Here is a 19079-nt window from a genome sequence, read left to right on the forward strand (position 1 = left end):
CCACAGCCACCAAGGGCATGCTCAGCATTGGAGTTACACGATTTCACTGCATCCCATGTCATCCCATCCATCTGCAAGTCCTTTCACAAGGGGGACGTCTGTCATTATTCCATTAGAATGAAAAGACCGAGTCCATTTAGCGGGTGGAGGTTCCACATTGACTAAAACTCTCTTAGACTGAAGTGTTGCTCGCTGACGAATCTGACAATCAGTACATGTCAGTGACGCCGATGACACCCTTCTCTTCCTTAACAAAAGCAAGGAAGTGGGGAAGTGGCTGACACAAGGCAGCAGAAGGAAGAGAGGAGGCAGCCAAAGGGTTATGAGACTCAAGAGGCCGGGGAACCCCTGCATTTTTGCTGATTTCGTATTTATACCGCAAACCATGCAGGACAAACATGCTCTATTCACCGAGGTATTTTTGTCCCGTGCAGCTGTGTGGCTTAGCGGGAGCTTTGCTGCCGAGCCATAGCACTCATGCCAACGCTGGCGCCTATGATTTATGAAGACTTAAAGAAAAAGAAAACAGCCAGCTTCATTATGGAGGGGCTTCGCTTTCAGAGGATTTGCTCATCGAGGATTAAGGTGCCATGTCTTGCTCTCTGGGTGAAACAGTGGGGCTGCCTCAGTCAGCAACGGGCTGGAGGACAGCTTCCAGCTTCACCCCTCCCCCTCCCCCCGCCCTAGCCCCAGCTAAAGGAGGATGCCTCTAGTGTAAGAAGAGAACAGAGTTGTAGCCTGAGGATGTGTGGCCAAACCGCCCTATCAGAGGTGTTGCTTACACCTGGAGCTGCTTCCCTCCCAGACAGGGTCTGCAGCCCAGGACATGGGAGAAGGTTGAAAGGGACCAGGTTTTACTGGTACCCAGGCTGGCAGCATCTGTCAGACTGTCTCCCTGCCTCACTGATCGGGAGAGAGAAGCTTCAACGGGACTCCTTTCCCCAGTCCCACTCAAGCTCCCCACGGCGGGTCAGGAGGAAAGGGCTGGGATCTCTTGCTTGAATACATTTCTAACTCCTACCCTCTAGAACTTTCCAAACTGGATTGACAAGCCTTGGCTCTTTCCTACTCTCCCTCCCTGTTTCAGCTTTCACTTTCAATCACGGCCAGGTCCACATTTACTCCTTGAAAAATGGGAAAATCAGGCCAGTTGGTAGCCCAGGTTTGTGGCTATAATACCTCACAGCTGCTTTGTGACAAAGTAATTTGGACTAAGAAAGCGACTTTGGTGATATCCTGTTCACCTGCTTCCAGGAACACGCTGTCACCCACCCATACCCTCACCACAATGGAGCAGAATAAAAGTTCATGAGAATTTGTGAATAATAACATGGTCATGGAGCCTGCACCTTGGACACTTTTACCTTCAACTAAATTGGGGGAGACTCAGGATAAAGTCTGTATTCATGCTGTCTGACTTGTTCATCAGATGCTAAGTGTATCATTCCTATGCAAGATGAGAAGAAAACAGATTGGGAAATTTTGCAAAACAAGAACTGAAATGACAGATTTTTAAATATTAAAAGGATTTACTAGTTGCCAACAGGTTCTATTCTAAGTCAGAAAATAAAACAAATAAATAAAAGTTTGGGTGCAATTTTTAATCTTCCAGCAAAAGTGTTCAATTAAATAGCTTATCCTTTGTTTCCTTTGCTTGCAGTTAGTTTGGGGAGAGTGCTTCCAGTGTAGCTTTCGGTTTATTTGTTTACTTTTTGTGTGGTCCAGTCCCTACCCCCACCAACACACATACAAAGGACCTGAACAGCCAGTTACAGGTAGTTGCCATAATCTCTCCCCCTGGAAGCTTTGAAGGTGCTTCCAGCTGCATCAAAGTGCTTCATTGCTCTGTGCATCTCCATCCACTTCAAAGCCCGGCTGCCAGGAACTTGTCGTGTGGTCTACCTTGTAGTTCTAAAGGAGCTATACTCTCTATTTATTGTGCACATTTTTATGGAGATGCCCTGGTATCTTTCTTGACTCATAGCTTAGCCTTCTAGTAGCGTAGTAGCTTCTTCTAGCTGGGATTAGGACTGTCTAGGAAAATTCTCTACAGGAATACATAAGGGTCAGGACTGCCTGAGACTAATCCTGCTGACTTGAGGTCCTTTCAATGTCTACAATGCCACACCCTGTTCAACTATTTGACAAGGTTCTATCACCACAGTAGCTGGGGAACTTTCCCTCAGGAACCTAAAGGGAGTTCATTAGTTTTGATTTAAGTTGTCGTTAAAGAAAAAAAAAAAAACAGTTTCACCTTTGTAAAAATTATTGGTAGAGGATTGTGAAAGGAAGAGGAGTCCTAAGATACACGAGAAAATAGATGCTCCAGGACAGGCTGTCTGATAGACCTTTCTGCAATGATGGAAATGTTTTGTAACTCCGTGCTGTCCAGTACAGTAGCTCCCAGCCCCATGTGGCTGCAGAGCACTTGAAATATTCCTAGAATGACTGAAGAACTGAATTTTCTATTTAATTTTAATTAATTTAAATTGCCATCAATGGCTAGCGGCTACTGAATTGACCGGCATGGTTCTAGGTGTGTGTGTGTGTGTGTGTGTGTGTGTGTGTGTGTGTGTGTGTAGAAAATGTAGAACCTCATGTGGAAGAAAGAGAAGGAAAAGGAAGAAAAAATATTGCCTACTTGGATTCTACTAGAAAAATTCTTTCCACCCGTCACCATAATACCCCCACCCAGGCAATAAGGGGATTCTAGCAATCAGGCCCAAAGAGAAGAGTGTCATCGTGCATTTCCATTACTCACGTGGGAACAAGACCGCAATGCCCACACACAGGCTGGCACTTCTCTGCATTCACACGTCCTGACTGATAGCATTTCCAGCCATCGTGTGCAAGGCAATGGACAAGGGGGAAAGGTAATGAAATGGACTCCTCGTTGACCAGCCCAAGCCAATCATGTGTCATTGCGTGGGGCTGTCACTTTTATATATCAAGGGTGCCCGTCACCAGGTAAGACACCTGCCCTTTTAAAGCGACTTAAATCGGGAGCTGTACGAGTGGAGAGGGGTCATCAAGGGGCCACAGGAATCTCAGGCCTGTCTGCTGCTCTGATGTGGGCCTTGACATTGTTCCCTGAGCTGGCAAAAACCGGATTCTGAGTACTTTGCTGGGGACTCCAAGCCGTGTGGATGCTGTAGGCAACCTCCCGACGGACCGGAGGAAGGAAGCGCAGAGAGACATGGGTGGGAGTGTCTGTATGTGTGACGGGAGGTCCTTGCTGATGTGAGGCTGGGCTCCAGACACAGCGGCAGGAAGGCAGTCCTCCACCCCTGTGTCCCACCCCGTCCCCTATGTTCATTCTCCAGCCACGTTCTAATTAGGAAACACTGAAGAAATCTTGGAAAGTATAAGGAACCAGACATTAACAAGTTTTTCTCCATCCAGGAGGGAAAAAAGAAAAACCAACTTGTTCATTAACCCACATTTCACCCCTGTAAAGTTGTCCTTTTTTCTTTCCCACCTGATGTCCACATCTGGGCACAGCGTTTAGCCTGGTACTGAAATGTTTTAACTGCTGCTGTGGCTGCCGTACTTTCTAGCCAGGAGAGATTTGCCTTCTTCATCATGAATTCTTTTGTTTTTCCCTGTGGCCAGCTGCTACAAAGATGCAGTCAATTTAGCTTAAACAGGCTGAGGAGTGCTATTTGATATGTCAGCCAGGCACACTTCTCGAAATCCAGTGCTCAGCAGGTACAGCTTTCAAAAAAAAAAAGTCTGGGGGCTGCTTCCAGAGGGGCACAGACTTTGGTTGCAAGTCTGGGAATAAGAGCAGGGCCCCTCGGAGTGCAGACACGGGTTTCTCCAGATCCAGCCCCGGCAGCAGTGGGAACAGCTCGCGCCATTTCTTTCTGCCTGTCTTCACCCTCGTCCTGCTCCTCCCCTTCCCTTGCTGCCACCGGCTTCTATCTCTATTGTTCCCTTAAGCCCGGCAGCCAGTGTGCAGCCAGGCCCAACACGAGCTCCCGCAGCCAGCAACTTCCTCTGAAGCTGCAATGCATAATTACAACCAGCTGCTACGGGCTGCTGGCCGGCCAGCTCTGCAAACAAGCATCCTGATACCCCGAGTTCCAGGGAGGCAACAGCCTGCTCTTGGCAGCAGCAGATCCTCCAGAGGAAGTGCCCACACCCTTGGAAGACGAGAGAGAGCAGCCCTTGTCCCTCTTGTCGCTCCCGGAGGCCAGCTGTATCCTCTCTCCTCCATGTCCAGAGAGGGTCGTTTTTACTGTTCATAGGAAGGTAAGCACCTTCCTTCTGTCACCTGAGGCTGCCCGTGCCCTGACGGCCTATTGTCTGTGCCGGTGTCACCTCGAAGCCAGATGTTGTGTCCTAGGCCTAACTCGGGGGGGAAGGAGCGCGAGGGACCCCGGCTTCCCATGAGCATGTCAGCTGAGGCGAACACGGACAGCGAGATGGGGGTGGGAAATGTGCGCTGCCCTCAGCTAGCAGGAGGCAAAGAGACAACTGATGTTGCTTTAAAAAAAAACTTTACATTAAAAAACATCAAAAATCTTTTTCATTTAAAGTGAAAATCCAAACAAGCCTGACTTAGCCTCTCGAACGAAGGAGAGTAGCAAGTGGGCACGAGGGCTGAGGATTCGCCCAGGACCCGCCTCGGAGCTGTGGGTTCATTTGGGGGCCTCGGCGATCTTTCAGGCTTGGCTACAAGTATGACTCTGATCCAAAATTAGGCTTTGAATGTGTAACACGAGGCTCTGTGCCCCACCACCGCCTCTCTCTGCCCTCCGCCGTTTCTTCAGAGCCTGGCTCCGGGCCAGATCTGGCCCTCTGGCTCCTGGGGGATGGGCCAGCCGCAGTGTTCTGTTTTGTTCTGTTTCCAGGCAGGGTTTCAGGATGGGTGAAGGTGCACGGGCTCTTCAGGAAGAAGAGGGGAAACTGATAAGGCTTGGGAAGGGCATCCGACCCTCAGATCACTCACCCCATCAACCCAAAGCTGGAGGAGACCGTGCAGGTAGGAGGGCAGGCGTGCCACCCGGGGCTGCCACGTGGCTTCTGCCCACCTGTGCTTTCCAGCTTGGGCTCCCAATGGGTCTTCAGCAGCGCGAGGCGAGCCAGGCTGGGCCGGCTGCTCTGTCACGTCCAGCGGCAGCCACGGAGCTGGGGAGCCGCTGGGAGGCTGCTGTCGAAAAGGAGTTGCTCATTCTACAGGGCAGTTTCCCAGGGATGCTGGCCCTGGCAGGAGCAGCTCAAGCGGGGCAGACAGGAGCATCTTCAAGAGGGCTTGTCCTCTCTGTCTGAGCTTCGGCAGCCGGACCACGGGCGGCCACAGCGGGCTAGCTGGCTGTCCTGTCGGGGTTCCCGTTCGCAGCCTTCTTTGTCTCACTATTTAAAACCCTCAGTAGAACTTTTTGGCAGAGTGGTACCAGCCAGGGGGTGCTTCCTTGGAAGGAATTTCAAAGCAACCTGGATTGGCAAAGGGCATGCAGGGAGCTAGTCACTCTTGAATGTGAGTAAACAATGGGGTTATGGCTTTTCTGTGTCTCTTCATCAGTCTCTGATGATCCTTGCAATTGAATTCCCCACAGGAAGAAAAAAATACCATTTAAAGTGATCTTTTGGTGTTTAACCCACACTTTCCCTTTGGATTTTTAAGTCAGGATACACTTTAGAAGCACATACAAAGCAAACGCGTGTCTGTGAGAGCATCACGACGCGGCTATTTCAGCCTGATTATGACTTGGTGCAGCTTGACTGGCTCCCCCACTGAGAGCAGCTGAGAGGTCCCAGGGACTGGGTAATGTGATTTGGGGCAGGTTTTTCTTCGGGCTGGCAATGAGGAACAAGCTTAACAAGCAGTCATGTCTGAGCTCTCACTTTACCGCAAACCTTGCTTGAGGACATCAGGCTTTAAAGGGCTCCGTTCCCAGGGAAGAAGCATGAGAAGGCACCTACAGCCCTGTTATATCAATGAGTGGAGAACAAAAGATGTGCAAGAACAGGAAGAGGAAAAAGTTCAGTCTTCAGAATTGTCAAAAATGAGATTGAGAGGGATAAGCGCCAGATTTTGAGACAGGAGACTTAGATTATTTTCCTAACTTTGCCCCTAATTATCTGTGTGGACTTGGCCATCTATTTACTTCTCCTGGTTTAAGTTTTCTCATCTATAAAATGGGGAGGATGATACCATCTCACTGCTAATCTACCATGGCTGTGGGTGTGTGTGTGTGTGTGTGTGTGTGTGTGTGTGTGTGGTGAAAACAATCACACTAAGAATGTTAAAAGTAGTTGAAATGCATTTTGTAGTAGGAAAGTAAACTGGTATAAATATTAGCAGCTGTATGTGCATCTTGTACATGCTTAGGCTTATTTGTTTATTTTTTAAACAAACATTTAGGCCCTGTCATTGAAATGGGTTTCATGGTATGCCACCCACTGATAAAGAAATGCAAGTACTTTTTCAGGTATAAGATCATCTGCTTATTTAAAAAATATATGTGGTCTGTAATTTTTCGCCCATCAGATGGGATTTTACTTGACCAAGTAAAGGGAAGCATGAAGTCTTTCAGGGCCCTTAGAGCATCTCTCAGTGCTTTACAAAGATGTTCCTGACACTCTGAGAGCCAGGTATCGTGTATCACTCTTTCCACCAACAGATGGAGAAACTGAAGCATGAAGAGGTGAAGCGAGGTCATCAAGGGAGAAGGTGATGGACTGGCTTCTGGTCTCTTGCTCCAAGCCCTCCTCCACTTTGTCTCTCTCATAAACAGCCATCAATAACTTCATCTCCAGGCCAAACACTGCAAACCAGGACCCACAGTGTACAAAGCATCTAAGTGCAAACGGGATCTCCACCAACCTGGGCAGAGCCAGGGTCTGAGCAGAAATGAAGGAAAGACAAGTGTTACCACTGGGGGCAGAAACTCACAGAGATGTGCCAGAAACAAGGAAGTGATGAGTGAAAGCTCCACCTGATTGGTCCATCCAGCACTAACAGATCAAGATCATATCAACCTAATGGCAAGACCTCCTCAATGTTTACTTTGTTTAATAACCGATTTTTGACACTATACTTAGAGATTTTCCTTCCTTAATATCATAACTGGCTGATGACAAAATAATTAAAATTTCACATGAGTGCTCATATGTTGTGATAATGCATATCATGTATAAGTCAACCAAACCTTAGGCTGACTTAACATTTCTACTTAAAAATTAAGGTTGTGACCCATTTTCCTTTTACATATTGTGTACCCAAATACATACCTTATCTCTGTAGGTTTTCAGCCTGGCTCCACCACTTTGTGACGTCAAAGCAAAAGCTCTGAGCCTCAAATTTCTCCCCTATAAATGGGGTAATCAGGCCTATCTCAGATTTTTTTTTTGCTAAGACTAATTGACTTCATGTTTGTAAAAGTATCAAACACAACACTTGGTACATAGACAGTGCTTAGTAAATGCTATTTCCTTCTTCCCCATCTTTGAATATATTCTTCATAAAGCGCTTTAATTGTTGGAAGTACTTTCATGCATACTGTGAGCAATTCAATAAGGTAGCTAAGGGGGCTTCCTTGGTGGCGCAGTGGTTGAGAATCTGCCTGCCAATGCAGGGGACACGGGCTCGGGCCCTGGTCTGGGAAGATCCCACATGCCGCGGAGCAACTAGGCCCGTGAGCCACAACTACTGAGTCTGTGTGTCTGGAGCCTGTGCTCCGCACCGAGAGGCTGCAACAGTGAGAGGCCCGCGCACCGCGATGAAGAGTGGCCCCCACTCGCCGCAACAAGAGAAAGCCCATGCACAGAAACGAAGACCCAACACAGCCAAAAATAAATAAATAAATAAATAAATAAATAAATAAATAAGGTAGCTAAGGGGCATGTAATTATCCTTTCCAAATATATGAGAAAACTCTGTCCCTGAGAGGTTAAGTCATGTGCTCAGAGTCACACAGCAAATTGGTGCAAAACTGGAAGCCTGGCACCTAGTCCTGTGATTCTCTGGACCTGTGATCCTTCCAGAAACTTCCATCCATGGCCACCATTGCCTCTACCTGAATAGAAGTCCCTCATTTGCCATCTACCCCAAACCAATTCCAATTCTCAGGAGACGGTCCTTGGTGCCTCTTTCTGGTCTTCCCTGCACTGCCCCAGCTTCAGCCCCATCCCATTCCTCAGGAAATTCCCTCTATGTCCACCCGGAGTTGGATGGTCAGGGACTAATCCACGTGGCATATAAATCAAAACGAATTGGGAAGGAATGTTCTTTTAAACAAAAGAAGTTGAATTGGATACCACCATACACATTATGTCGTTCAATATCTACAGCGTGATAAAATCATCCCAAATGTCACCAATCCCTGGGGTACTTTATTAATAATTAAGTATTTTTAGTTCACTTAGGAATTCAGATTCCATTTAACAAGAGAATATACACCAAATAGGTCCGTTATACTGCAGCTTGCAACAGAATATGTTAGAGATCTCAGCTGGGTTTCTCCAGGACAGATTACAAAGTTAATGCAGGTGTCAGTCTTTCCTAAAAGCAGCATAGGAGCCAAAAGTAGCATCCTGGATTTGTGTTTATTAGGAGTGTTTATTAGGATGACTAATAATGGAAGACAGACGACTTGGCAAGAGAGCTGAGAGAAGCCAAAAGGAAATGGGATGATCTCACAGTCTATAGGGCAGAGCAGAGACCCAGTGTCTGAGGTAGAGTAAATCATTTGTCCTCACACTAATTTTTAAGGTTTTTAAAGACTGAAATAGGTAAAGAAGGCCTTGTTCTATGTGCCTCTTAATGCAAAGGCCGCTCACAGTTTTAATTAGCTTACTCCAAAATGATACATGGCCCTGGAGACACACACACACACACACATACGCACACACACCACATACTTTTCTTTAAAAAAGCAGTTTTCTTTATTTGCTTTGTTTCGTTTAAAATGTTATCTGATTCTCTTTTCTTCTCCATTTTCTGGGCAAAATCAGAATGCTGAATATCTTGAAAGAAAGAAAGGGAAGCTAGCAGACCGATTGCCAATCTTCTTTTCGTCTTTCAGAGCTTTACTGTTTTTTCCTAGGCCCACCAAAGAAGATTCCTTTTGAAGATGATCAAGGAGAGAGAGAGAGAGAAAGAGCGAGCGAGAGAGAGAGAGAGAGAGAGAGAGAGAGAGAGAGAGAGAGAGATAGGTAAGACCTGGGGAAATCAGTTGACCCCATCCTCGGCCCTGGGGCTCTCCTAACTAGCTTTGTAATGTGTGATCTTTTGGGCCTGTTATTTAACCTCTCTCTCTCTAGGCCCCCTCCCCTACCAGTAGAAGTTTTCATGATCTAGAAATCCCTTCTAGCCTTAAGGTACCAGAAATCTAGGTTTGAAGCAGCGAGAAGTTTTCTTCTCAATGGTGGCTGAAGAATTTTGCAAGCTTTTAGCAGAAAATGACTGTGGATAAATTCTTCCACTTCCTTGTTTCCTGAACTGAAACTATGTGCAAATCAGGCCACTTCTTTCCTCCCTCACTTAAAGCACCTGCCAACCTAATAAAAGAGCCATAAATTTGGTCATAATGGCCCCAACAAAGGAGAAGGATCCTCTCCTAACCAGGGAGGTTGGTGGGACAAGCTGTCACCAGGAAGCAGAAACTGCAGGGAAGATTGTTCTTGTGTCTACTGTAACCAACCTGGGTGCCAGAGGACTCTGCAAAGCCATGAAGCAGCAGGACTTACTACGGAAAGTGGACTTGGTTTGCTTTATAGCCTATTCACTTTCATCCTGATGTTATTAGGAGTCAAGGTCCAGCTAGTACTGCCTCCAGGGACTTCTGGTCTGAGAAAGGTGTGTGTGTGTGTGTGTGTGTGTGTGTGTGTGTGTGTGTGTGTGTGTGTGTGTGTGTGTGTGTAGGAATCACTACCTAAGTGTCTCTAAAACCAGTACTTCTTGCTGTTAGACACAGGGTCCAGACAAGTGGACTTGAGTAGAGATTCCCACCCTTCTCTCAGGAAAGAATCGACATGGCTAGAGAGGAATGTGAGAAGAAATGGTGGACAGGGGAGGGGAAGAGAGCAGGGAGAGCTATTTATCACATAGCAGCCTTGGGAGAGGAACAGAGGAGGAGGGGCCGAGTTTCAAAACAACCTGTGGACTTAGACACTATAAGTATGATGGAGGAAAGATGATTTAAAGTCAGATAGATTAATAAACTCAATTATCCTGGATGGCTTTCTTTAACTGCTGGTTTTCCTGTTCTGAATGTCACTGTTGTTTTTTTCCTGCTAATACCAGCTCATCCCAGGTGACAACTGTGTGTATTCTATTTCACCATTTTTGGAAGCAGGTGGTGAGGTTTCTCACTTTGCCTTCACAGACACATACACAACCACCACTGCCCTGAAAGTCTGAGGAATTACTGTCTGTTTAAAAAAAAAATCTAGACCACTCTTCGGGTATTGTCAAGGCTAATCAGTTGGAACTATGCTTATAATCAAGTGGAATCCTATCACCTATTGTTCACAAGTAGATGCTTCAGATAGACACTGAGAAGTTATGCCACAGGGCATGGACTTGATCTTCAGCAGATTAAAATTATGTGTATGTGTGTGAGTTGGGGCAAGGGGTTGTTATCTGGCTTAGCTGCTGTAATTTCTCATGCTTTTGGCTCCTGGTAAAGAAAAGCATCTCTGAGATTTCTAGGGCTCTGAGCATAAACATAGATTTTCCCCACTTGTAGGAGTAGGGTGCAACCAATTCACTGCACTGGTGATTAAATTGTGGCCCAGAGAAGTGAGCCAGATTAAGTGTGGTCACCCAGCTGGTTAGTCACAGAGCCAGAGAAGGAAAATGGGCCTCCAGGTTCCTTGTTCTGAGCTCCTTCTACCCAGGTGGATTCTAGGAGATCTGTTTCACAGAACTTCCTTTCCAGTTTGTATTCAGCTGGAGACAAGAAATCATATTATGGGTTTTATATATCCAAAGTGTTTACCAGTCAGACATTCCCCGGCACTGTCCACTCTCACCCACACTGTTGGAAGGCTGTATATCTGCAAAAAGATATGGCAGGAGCACATATAGGCACAGGACAAATGTTCTTTTTTAATCAAAGTCCTTCTTCTTTGCCCCAAGGTTAATTTCCCTTTGACCTTGACTTCTTTTTTATCCCTGTCTATTCACTTATTTTAGTTTGTATGCTAACACTTAAATACACCACCTTTAAATCTGGGAGACACTAAACACAGCTAAATGCGACCCATAGCACCTAACAAATAATCTAAGTTTGTGTGATATTTCTTACGTTCACCCATTGGTGATCACATGACGTGTGGGAGCTTTGAAGTCATGTCAGTATCAACTCTCTCCTTCTGAAGATGAGGTTAAGTGACTTGCCCAAGAATAACAGGCAGAGCTGGAATGAGATGGTCCCCATAGACCCACTGACTTTTCTTCTTTCTATTATGCCACACTACCGACCTGCCAAAGTCGGGTTTTGTATCCTCTCTTCATTCTTGTCCAACCCTGGTACAGATAGATACTGATGGGTAACAAGATGGACGTGATTTGGGCACAGACAGGAGGAGCATATGGCGAGGACAGAATGAGGCCTGAACCACCCAGCCTGCACTGCTCAATACACTAGCCACAAGCCATATGTGGATATTTAAAAAATTAATTACAATTAAATAAAATTAGAAGTTTAGCTCTTCAGTTCTTCATCTTTCAAGTGCTCAACAACCGCAAGTGGTTCGTGGCTGCCATATTGGGCAACACGCATATGGAGCATTTCTCCCATCACAGAAGCTTCTACAGCACAGCTCTGCTCTACCAGACCATCAGGACCTAATAAGAATAACTATCGTTTATTGAGCCTCAACAGCATACAGGCCTTACTGTTGGTGTTTTATGCCTATTATTTCATTAATCTTCACAAAACCCATGAAGTAGTATTATTTGCATTTGACAGAGCAAGGAACTGATATTAAAAATTCTTAGTAATTTGACCTTTAGGTTTAGTAGTAAATGGCAGAAACACGAACATGGACCTGTTAATAGCAAACTATAATATGAGCTCTAGTTTCCTGTGAGGAGCCATAAAGACTGATAATGTAACTAACATTTATTGAGCACAGACTGTGTGCCAGGCACTGTTCTAACAGGTAACACGTACAATCATTGAATCCTCTATAAGGTAGGCCTGATCATTATTCCTATAAAGAAATGAACTTAGAGAGGTTAAGAAACTGTCCTAATGTCAACCAGCTAGTAAATGATGGAGTGAGGATTTAAACTCAGGCAGTCCGAGTCTAGAAGCTGGGTGCCAAACCACTACACCATACTGATGACCAACTTGCTGCTGCTTCTATGTTTGTTGTATAAAAGGCAAGGACCAACCTGTGGCTTATGAGTCCAATTCTTGTTCACAAGGGTCAGTCACTCTTTCCAGATGGGCTCTTTCATGGAGCCAGCTGTCATATGCCTCTGCTTAGAAGGATCGGCTCCATTTCTCCTTGCTTCTGGCCAGCAAGGTCTGTTGCTCTCTCTGCCATGGCTAGAAGTCATCACAGAAGTCACGCTTGAGCAGTTCTTGAAAGCAGTCCTTTGGCTTACTCCTTGGAGGTGTTCCACCTTAGCTCACCACAGGACATCTTCACGAGCATCCTGTTGACATTCCTTCTTGACGTTTGGTCGACCCAGCTGACATCCCTTCAGTCCTGGTGGACTGGCTGCGTTCCAGGCATGTTGGTGAATCTGTCTTACACTTTAAATTAAATTTCTAGTAGTAGACAATCCTCATGAGCTGACTCAAGAAGTTGGCTGTGATATTTATGGCAATGGTCTGTAGATTTTTTTTTTTTTTTTTTTTTTTTTGTGGTATGTGGGCCTCCCTCTGTGGCGGCCTCTCCCGTTGAGGAGCGCAGGCTCCGGACGCGCAGGCTCTGCGGCCATGGCTCACGGGCCGCGCCGCTCCGCGGCATGTGGGATCCTCCCAGACCGGGGCGCGAACCCGCGCAGGCTCAGCGGCCATGGCTCACGGGCCCAGCCGCTCCGCGGCATGTGGGATCCTCCCAGACCGGGGCGCGAACCCGGTTCCCCTGCATCGGCAGGCGGACTCGCAACCACTGCGCCACCAGGGAAGCCCGGTCTGTAGATTTTTATTTACTCTGGTCTAGAACCAGGTGCCAAATGGGTACCATACTCCACCTGCCAGCCTCATCAAGATATCCTGATTGCTTCTCGCTTAATTTTTCTATTGCTTTGATACTTTTAGAGCATTACTGCTATCTGAGAAGAAAAATTCAATGGAGGATTTTTTCTAGTATTTCGGTAGTGAACTTCTTTTGGCTACTGATGGGATTTTCATTGCATGGGTTAGCATTTAATCATGGTCAACTCTTTGACTTCTCACACCTTTAGCAGTATTATAACTTTGCAAGATGGTCCAAAATCATTTGGAGGCTGTTTCAAGTAGGGTGGCTTAGTAGTCACCACATAACAGCTCATGAATGGCTTTAACAGAGAATGGCCTGTGGGTTGTGAACTTGGAAGCACCTCCCTAAGACCTTGGAACTTAGGTTTCTTGATGTACTTTGGAACAAATAAATACTCAAGCCAGTCTCAAACTGTCAGTGGTGTGAACTGGCTGTGGGGAACACCAACCAGTAAATACCTGGCAGAATCTTCACGGAATCCCATTGAGCATCTTTAGTCAAGTCAATAACAGATCTTGTGTAAGTCAACTTGCATTATCAAAGACCTTTGTAAAATTGGTGGATACAGTGCACTTCCTCTACTTGATGTACCACAAATACCACAGGAAAGTCACTCCCACCTCACCACTGCAGCCCAAATACACGGCTGTCTTTCAAGGGTACAACTGACCTTATTGTGCAATCACTGGTTTGCCAGGATGCTGACATGAATTTTGCTACAATAGAAAAACTGTTGGAAGTTTGTGAGAGCTATTTGAACATTCTCATATATTTTACTTCTCAAAAAAGTGATGAACTTGAAATCCTGCTGTGTGTTCTTGGCACTCTACATAACAAAGAATGGTAAATACAGCGATCTAAGTAGCTTCTTCCATTTCAACTTGAAAATTTCCTCAGATGCACGTCCGTGATCATAATTCATGATTCCAGCTTCCTGGTTGGAACAAATTCATGTTTTTAAACTAAACCAGCATGGGTGCTTCAAGAGGTAGAACATTCCTTCTTGTGAAGAGACTCAAGCACAAGGTGATTGGGACGCCCCTGGCGGTCCAGTGGTTAAGACTCTTCCAATGCAGGGGACACAGGTTTGATCACTGGTCAGGGAACTAAGATCCTAAGATCCCACATGCCACGTGGTGTGGCCAGAAAGTTAAGGAAAAAAAAAAAAAAAGGCAATTGGCTATTTAGAGGGTGAATCGTGAAGGGGATTTAAGAACTGGTCGGGCGGCCAGACTAAATTACCCAATCAAACCCTGACAGGCTATGATTTAGCATGTTTTCTAGTCTGCAAAGTTCTATATTCACAACGTTCTACTCTTTGAACACATCACACTTTTTTCTTCTTAGGGTCGTTGCCCACCTGGTATTTTTTCCCTGGAATGTCAACACATGGCTAAGGTTGACCTTTTTTATTGTTCAGATGTTGATTTAAATTTTTTCTTCTTAGGCCATTTCTAATGCCTCTGTCTGTAGAGGTAGAGTATGTTATTTTCTATTGCTGAATCCATTTAATTTTCCCCCCAGATGTATGCAGTTTGTGGGCATATCTACATTTGTTTGTGGGTCGGTTGTCTGTAGACTGTAAGGGGGGATACATTTCTGTTTTATCCATTAATGTTACGTCTATACTCAGCACATAACAGGCATTAAGAAATTATTGAGGGACTTCCCTCGTGGTCTAGTGGTAAAGAATCTGCCTTCCAATGCAGGGGACGAGGGTTCGATCCCTGGTCGGGGAACCAAGATCCCACATGTCGCTGGGCAACTAAGCCCATGTGCCACAACTACTGAGCCCGAGTGCCTCAACTATAGAGTCCACATGCCGCAAACCACAGAGCCCACGTGCCACAACTACAGAGCCCACACGCTCTGGAGCTTGCGTGACACAGCTAGAGAGAGAAAACCCGCATGCCAAAACTAGACAGAAGCCCACGTGCTGCAATGAAGAGCCCACGCGCCTCAGCCAAAAGATCCCACATGCCACAACGAAGACCCGACGCAGCCAAAAATGAAAACAAATAAATAATTGTTGAATGATTAAATGAATGAATATTAAAATCAGATTAAAGGCATTTATAGAATCCAAGCTGCAGGACTTTTGAGATGGAAGACATGTTCAGAGAAATCTATGCCATTGTTTACCAGTGACATATAAATATCCTGTTTCTTCTTTTCTAAAAGGATCATGGTTGAGCTATGAAAATTTCTAAGCACTATATAGCTATCTTTGATTAGATTGCACGTTGGAACTTGTGTACTGTACCATCAGAAATCCCAACAATAGAAAAAAAAAAAGGGGTTTTGTTTTGTCTGTTTTTTAAACAATATCCCGGGCTTGGACATATCTGGATAGTCCATCAGTTCCTTCCCAGATGGTTTGGAATCACCTGATCGTCCTTCAGCCTCCACATATCTGCAGTTTGTCTGAATGCAGTGGGTGTGTCCTCGAGGTCTTCCTCTGGTCCCGTGGGTGGACAATAACCCTGCCCGTGGGACTCGTGGTCACCGTGGTGACCTCTCCGGGTGGGGACAGGTCACACTGACTACGATAGGACCAAAGGAGAAGGCACCAATGACCAGATGCATTAGGAACAAAGAGGGAGGGAAGCAGGGTCCTGCAAATAGAAATCACATCAAAAAATGGATGATGAGTTGATAATGCCTTGACACCTTTGTTGAGGAACACTCTGGTACTATAGAGGGAAAAAGGACAGTGTCATATTCTTCTGTGAAGTGTGAGTCGGTTTTTCTTCAAGAGTTCTTCCCAAAGAAGGCCTTGTGGGCTGTGGCTAACTCCATTTTCCATTTTTATCGAGATTTGTTCTTTAATGCAAAATGTTATTCTCTTGCCAAGGATTGCTGTATCATCACATTAACAATAAGATAAACAAACTTGACAAAAATTCACTGAAAACAATAAGTGTGGTAATTGCATATTCTTGTCCTAGGTATTCCCTTTTTGTTCTCAATTAAAAAGCAGGCCCAGCAGTTGTGTATGCTGTATCATTTGTTCACCTTAAATAAATACTTTTGAATCTAAAAATATAACAGAAATAAAACTTTCTGAAAAAAATAAAAAACTGAAAGTCAGAATCAGATCAAAAACAAGAAATGGATTTTTAGGGGATCAGGATGGTCTTTAAAAGGTTGAGGTTTCCTGACAAGCCAACTCTGTTATGACCCTAGATCCATGCGGATCTAAGGGTCTATACAAAACAGGCAGCCCCAGACATCTAGCTGAATGGTACAGACGCCCAGGAGAATATTTTGGATTTGCTTAGACTTAATAGAACAATGAGTTGACTACACTCATTGGCAGATATTTCAGAAAAGAACAGGATTTCAAGTAGCATTTGGTCAGCTCAAGACTATTATCTACTAATTCATTTTAATTAACTCTGCTTGAATTCAGTACATGATTCCTGACTGTGATTAGCAGTGAACACGTGTGAGACCCCTACTAGAGGTGGTGTACAAGTGTGAGCTTGCTACTTTTAGGGGCATGGGCTCAGCTGCATGCTTTTCTCTCCAGATTACCAGTGAACATGACCAGGAAAACTTCAGGAAGAAGCAAAGTGACTGACCACTCTAGCTTCCACATCTGATCCGTGGAGTAGCCCAGCTCTGAGCCCTTCAGGACATGGTAACCTGTCTCCATCCACCTGACCCACAGGCTTTTCAGCAGCCAGCTCCTAACATGAAGAGAGAAAGATCTGACACAGCCTCCTTTGCTGTGCTCACACTTCCACCACGACGTGCTCAAACCAGCACATCAGAACAGACACACTCATAATAAGACCAAAAAGCAGTGACAGCGCTGGCAATTTTATACCTGGGCCAAGTGCCAGAACTGGCTCAGGGGGGGAGGTACAGGGAGGGGAGGAATGCCCTGCTCTCAACCCTTGGCGAAAACAAAGGTTAGGGCTACTATTAACTCAGTGCTGCTGGCAGACTGTAGCTTAAAGTTTTTTCCCAGAACCTTTGGAGGTGGGGCCTTCAACTGAGGTCAAAAGGGGGGCTTTCAGACCCCAGACGTGTATTGGTATATGGAGCCAGCAGAGGTGACCGAGTGAAGGGGCAGGACCCTCACTACCAGCCCCACTTTGGCCAGTGGAAGCCCCCTGGCTCTTCTGAGTGTTGCTAAATTAGTCATCTACACAGCATCTGTACACCTAAAACAGGCCTGAATGTTTTTTATCTCCCAGTTTTTCTGTGAGTCAGGAATTCAGGGATGGCTTAGGGTTTGTTTCTGGTTCAGGGTCTCTCATGAGGTCAAGATGTCAGGCTGGGCTGTAGTCATCTGAAGGTTTGACTGGGGTTAGAGGACCCATTTCATCCAAGATGGCTCACACACAGGGCTGGGAAGTCGGTGCTGGCTGATGGCAGAGGCCTCAGTTCCTTGATATGTGGACCACTCCATACAGCTGCTTGGGTGTTTTCACAGCATTGGTGGCCAGCTTTCTACACGGTGAGTGATAGGGGAGACAGCAAAATGGAAGTCACAATGTCTTTTATGTGCTGGCCTTGGAAGTCACACACTGTGATTCTGTAATATACACTTGGTTACACAGGTCATCCCTGCTTAACAGGGAGGGGACTACACTAGGACATGAATATCGGGAGGCAAGGGTCATTGGGGGCCATCTTGGAGGCTGGCTACCAAGACTGTCTAGTGGCCCAACCGCTGCCCAAGGGACATGGTCTTCTCCCAAGAGCTATACAAATCCCTGAGCTCCTCCCAAGAGCTATACAAATCTGATGCTCGTGGAAATGCCCAAGTGTCCTTCTGGAGAAGGGGCAACAGTTCCTGACCTCCTGCCTGCCTCAGGTGGGGGGTGGGTCAGTGTCACTCCCCAGCCACGCCTCTGCTCGGGCAGCAGCACACATGTGATGAATGCTGAGAGTCACCAAGTCACTGACTATCCAGGCACACACCATGGCTTAGAATGCAACTTTAAAGCAAGGCCCACCCCCAGAGAAACTTCCAGATGGAGTACTGCTCTAAAATGGGCATTTGGTGGCCCATTTTAATACGCCTATTTAAGTGTCTGAGTTATACCTGTGAGGCTCTGGGGAGAATGTGCCCTCACTGGATTTCTGCTCTTTTCCTGGAGGGGAAATAAAGCTTGCTGACTCAGAAAGGAGTAGAGAAACTCACTGTTAGTAGTTTTTGGGGTTCAGCTTTGGTGGATGTCTGCAGAAACTCCAGTGATTGTTCATTATCTTTTGCAAGATTATCTAACCTAATTTCAACCGTAAACTTAAAAATTTACTGAACAGATAGTATTGGGTTGGCCACAAAGTTCATTTGACAACCCAATACAGGAATGAATTTTTTTGCCAACCCAATACATGCCTAGCAGTTTAGAAACGTTATCTCCTTTCATCTTCACAGGAACTCTTAGGTAGGTATCGTGACCACCATTTCATAAAGCAGCAAACTGAAGCTCCACCCAGCTAGCAAATGCGGAAGTCAGAATTCCAACCTGAGTGTGTCTGACTCCAAAGCCCGTGTCATACACTGTCTGTCTCAGAACTTTCCACCTGAGGAGGGAGAATGTATATCCAAGGGAGAGGAAGGAGAGGAGCAGGGCCTAACACAGCCGCAGACCAGCCTCGGGGCAGGAAGAGGGACAGCATATGAGGGCTGCAGAGCGACAGACAGATGGCATCTTCTGTTGGGAGTGACCAGTCTGAGGATGTGCCTCGGCTCTCCTCTTGGCCCCCTTCTCCTCAGTCTAGGCAACAGTGATGCCAGATCTGTTTCAAGGGCAGCAAACTGTGTATCTCCCTCCCCCCTCCGAGGAGAGTCAGGTTGTTAACAATAACAGTTACTCTAGCCTGGCCTCCTGCTAAGTTAAACACCGCTTTTGAAAAATCCTCACAACATTCTTATGAGATATTACTGC

The 19079-nt window shown here is 46.0% G+C and overlaps 1 protein-coding gene and 1 long non-coding RNA gene across 2 annotated transcripts in view; one reads left to right on the top strand and one right to left on the bottom strand.

Moving 5' to 3' along the window:
• The window catches only part of MAML3 (mastermind like transcriptional coactivator 3), a 620107-nt gene that overhangs the window by 491480 nt on the left and 109548 nt on the right, over nucleotides 1-19079 (bottom strand). The window lies entirely within an intron of this gene.
• LOC129392234 (uncharacterized) lies at nucleotides 4133-7495 on the top strand. Its single transcript, XR_008617763.1, has 3 exons — nucleotides 4133-4254; nucleotides 4857-4987; nucleotides 6630-7495. It is a non-coding gene; the product is annotated as an uncharacterized lncRNA (long non-coding RNA).

This window comes from Physeter macrocephalus, chromosome 7 (assembly GCF_002837175.3).
Source record: "Physeter macrocephalus isolate SW-GA chromosome 7, ASM283717v5, whole genome shotgun sequence".
Lineage (NCBI taxonomy): Eukaryota > Metazoa > Chordata > Mammalia > Artiodactyla > Physeteridae > Physeter > Physeter macrocephalus.